The sequence below is a fragment of the Chenopodium quinoa genome, unplaced genomic scaffold, assembly GCF_001683475.1.
Source record: "Chenopodium quinoa cultivar QQ74 unplaced genomic scaffold, ASM168347v1, whole genome shotgun sequence".
In the NCBI taxonomy this organism is placed as follows: domain Eukaryota; kingdom Viridiplantae; phylum Streptophyta; class Magnoliopsida; order Caryophyllales; family Amaranthaceae; genus Chenopodium; species Chenopodium quinoa.
In genome coordinates this window covers 156457-160722 of record NW_018744311.1, presented here as the reverse complement: position 1 = coordinate 160722, position 4266 = coordinate 156457, and the positions used below count along the sequence as shown (strand labels likewise).

General features: G+C 34.4%; 1 long non-coding RNA gene across 3 annotated transcripts; it reads right to left on the bottom strand.

Moving 5' to 3' along the window:
* Positions 1-923: 923 nt before the first annotated feature.
* LOC110695879 lies at positions 924-3977 on the bottom strand. Of its 3 annotated transcripts, none has more exons than XR_002506220.1 (3): positions 3587-3975; positions 3381-3488; positions 924-1175 (listed from the first exon to the last, which is right to left on the bottom strand). It is a non-coding gene; the product is annotated as an uncharacterized LOC110695879 (long non-coding RNA). The 3 variants fall into 3 exon arrangements; XR_002506219.1 differs by having other exon boundaries at positions 924-1168; positions 3587-3960; XR_002506221.1 differs by lacking the exon at positions 924-1175 and adding an exon at positions 1321-2269 and having other exon boundaries at positions 3587-3977.
* Between the last annotated feature and the right edge of the window lie 289 nt (positions 3978-4266).

The window sequence follows — 4266 nt, the reverse complement described above, 5'->3', positions numbered from 1 at the left end:
TCATGGAAATTTCAACTTCTCTTAAAACAAGGGAATTAAATTACCAAGCCCTCCTTGGTCAATCAAAATTCATGAGAATTTTGAATTCTTAATTGTCAACCAAATGACAGGGTAAAGTCGTATCCCCTAATCAAAAGTAATTCTTAAATCCTCTAACTAACGTAGATAGGGAAGTAGGGTCGAATCCATAGGGAAACAAGTCTTTTTACTCCTAATTAATTATTATAATCTAAATTATCTAAGTAACCAATATTTATATTTGAGTATGAAACTAAACTACAAAGAATAGGAATAGGGAGAAAACAGTATATAAAAATATCTAGGGCATAGGTTCACCAATAAATAATACTCCAGGGTAAAACATAGTAATCAATTATTGACATTGCATAAATAACATAATTAACAGGCTCTCGCAATTTATTAATCAACATAGATCTAACAGGCTCTCGCAATTTACTAGATCTAAGTTCTTATTGAAAATAGCCTTTAATATCAAATTAACATCTGCTCGATTCATCAATTTAATATTGCCATACTTTTACAAGCCGCAATTGTAAAACGTTAAAACAATTCAACACTAGGCGAAAAAACCACTTAGCCACTGGTTCAAAACCCCCCTAAGCCACCGGTTTTGAACCGGTGGTCATTTGGGGGGTGGCAATAACCCCAAGAAAGGCCACCGGTTCAAAACCGGTGGCAAAAATGATTATTGCCACCGGTTAACCGGTGGTAATATTTATTATGGCCACCGGTTAACCGGTGGCAAAAACCCATTCCCGCTTTTTTTAAAGGGGTTTTTGGCACCGGTTCTGTTCAAAACCGGTGGCAAAAATGGCTCAAAAAATTAATATTTTTTTTTTTTGCATTTTTTCCACATAAATTGATATATAAACACTAACATATATATATACTTACATATTTTCATTAAAAAAAGACTGTAATATTACAATTTTGGTCCAAAAAACTTAAAAAAAATACTAGTCACTGTTAAATACAAGCTAAGTCACACCAATGTAACAGCCTTGGCGAGGCAGCAGCAACCTTGCGTATAGATAAAATCTTCCAATAGTCCTCGTATATTTTCTCTTTTGTCACCTCCTCTGACATTGATCTAGAATGCTCCACCACTCCAATCAAGCAATAAATGCAATTGTCCCTCTTTGTGGACCTGCAAGCTTGTTCAAGCAATAGATCTTAATATATACTTCGTATACAGTCCTTACTACACCACACTCACAATAAAGGTAGCATGATACAGAATGCATGCATATTGCAATAAACACAGCTAAGTAGAATTTACACACACAAACTGAAATTTCACTCTCTACATTCATATGGTTCACCCCACCCTCCTTTTCTTGTCCTAGATTGGAAAACTCCATTATTATGAACTTACATGACTGTCTAGTCAACACAAAAACCAAAAAAAAAAAACGAAAGGGAATAAAAAGCTGGCACCTCAAATTCAAACATGCTCATGAGGGAGTGCTCTATCTCTTTTAAAGTGCCAAGTATTTGTAGCACATAAACATATATATATATCATAATATCAAAACCAGGCAGCAAGGGCAGTAAAAGCAAGTAGCTTAAATTAGCAATTAACACAAGTGCACCAAGAGAAATGCATATCATACTTAAGGATCCCTTCTTTCACCAAAACTCAAAATTAAGAAACCTAAGACACATCGGCACCACATAGGCACATCACATCAGCATTGTATTTAGAAATAATCAAATCTCACAATCACACCACATAGGCATATCGCAACAACATCAATAATAATGCATAATAACAAAGAATCAATCACAACATCAGAATACAAAAATATCATCATCAAATGTCAAAATTATCAGAAAACTAATTTGATTTTGACCCCTTACAATTAGCACCACAGAATATTTCCAACAAAAAGCAAATTCAACCATGTATAACCAATCAAATACTCGAAGTAAGGCAAAATAAACATGATAGATCCTACTTGCTCTGTTTAATATATAAGAGCACACTCAAGATAGATCCTACTTGCTCGGTTTCATCAGCTTATTATACTCTAATGATTAGAACATATACTAATAAATTTGCCCGTATTTAATACCAATAAATCACAGAGAATTAGAAAAGTTCTACTAATTGAAGCACATACCAATTCAACGATCTTCATAGTCTCAACGGCAAAAATCAAAATACAATGACTGTGTAATGCCATCAAGGTAGTGGGGGTTGCAAAGGGTTGTCTAGTCGTTTTTGCAGCTATTCAAACTTTAAGTTCTGCCAAGTAATTTCAATTTCATTAATTAGCATCATCTTAGAACCTTTTACTAGCAAATCTTAGAACCATTTCATCAACAAAACCAAACAAAAATCACTCAAAAATCGCAGAAAAATTCAAAAAAAAAATAAATTCAAAATCACCAAAAATTGTGCTAAAGATGCCTTGATCTAATTGTAAAATAACAAGAGCATACAATTCTATTGTTTATCTCTTTTATAAGAGCTATATATTCAAGCATGTGATCACAATTTGTAAACATAGTAGCTTTATTACTTTATTACTAAAAAAATGAGGAAACATTGTAGACATAGTAGCTCACAAAGAAAATGCACGATCTTGAAAATAAATTGGTTAAAAGTTTTCAATCTAAGCTGCAAATGTCATAATCTATGGGCAGGATAATAATCCTAAAGTTATTAGGAATATACATGGTTACACCTAAAACTATCAAGTTTTTCAAGGTCCAACCTCCCTTTACTTTTTCCTTGTTACTTTGAGCAGGCCCTATTTAGTGTAACTTTGTAAGTCTTGCACATACAAAACCACAAATGCAACTTCAATCCAACACCAAGTAAGCATATAGATTAACAAGAGTAATATAAAACCATAGCTTTCAAATAACAAAATTAGCAAGGTAATTCATCTTGTAAGTGATATTATCTATCTGCTACCTATTTGTTCTGTAGTTCAGCAATTGGAACTATCATTTCTCCTGGACATGGGAATCTCACATTAAGTACTCTTTCTTGTCTATCACATAACAACTATGGAAATACTATCAGAACAAAATTCACATAACATCACAAATTAAGGCAACTGTAATCATGTTTTATACACAATTAGACCAAAATTCAATCAAACAAAAATTAATCCATAGGTCTAAGTACCCACCAAAATCCAGCAAAAACCAAGCAAAATTTCCCACAATTCTGGGTTAAAATTGATTCAAGCTCAATAATCAATACATTTTATCAAACAACTAACAAATCTATCAGCTAAATGGCAAAAAAAAAAAAAAAAACAGAAAAAACAACCAAAAATAGCTTGTAATAGTGTTAATTTCAGCTCAGAATAAAATCAGTGTAATTCGTAGTAAAAGGATCTTACAGTGCAGATGATTCCTTCGTCTTCTGGTTCTTCGCATTTCTCTCCAACGCCCAAGCGAAGTCAATTCGCTGAATCAAATTCACCGTTTTCTCTTCGTATTCAATTTCGCTGAGAAAATTTCACAAATTCAAATCAAAATCACCAAAAATTGCACAAAAAATTAGGTCAGATTAAGCTATTACATAAATGGAGGAGAGAGAAACTACGGGGAAAAGCGTTCGGCGCCAGATTCTTCGACCCGTCCGCCATTGTTGAGCTTTCGCCTGTGTTTTATGGTTTTAGGGGAGATTTTCGATTTTGCAACTGAGCTCTAACTACGGCAAGAGAGATAACGAGAGAGAAGAAGATGAGAGATAGATGGCGGCGACGATGATGGTTGTTGAGAATGAGAGAGAAGTGGTGAGGGGAGATCGCAGGAGAGAGAAGAGAGGGGGAGAGCAGGAGAGAGAAGGGAGAGGAGGGGAGGCTATAGAGAGGAGAGTGATAGGGTTAGGGTTTATGAAGGGGCGGTTTTTTTTTAAAGACAAAGCCACCAGTTTTGAACCGGTGGCAATAATAATTTCCCCACCAGTTCAGTTTGAACCGGTGGCAATACCCTTTCCTCATAATCTCGCCGATTTTTCACCATTTTTTTGCCACCGGTTTTTAAAAACCGGTGGCCATTGCTCGGTGCCAATTTCTATTTTTCTACTAGTGCAATAAGAAATTATCATGCAATACCAATAATCAATAATAGTCAATCATCAATGCATCAATTAACCAGATTGTAAAGGGCTTTCTCTACGTATTACAATCACAGAATTAATCTACCGGTATTAAATCTCATCTCTCGAATCTCGACTTAACCATTTATAAATTAACCTGCCTATTGAAACTAGACCTAAAC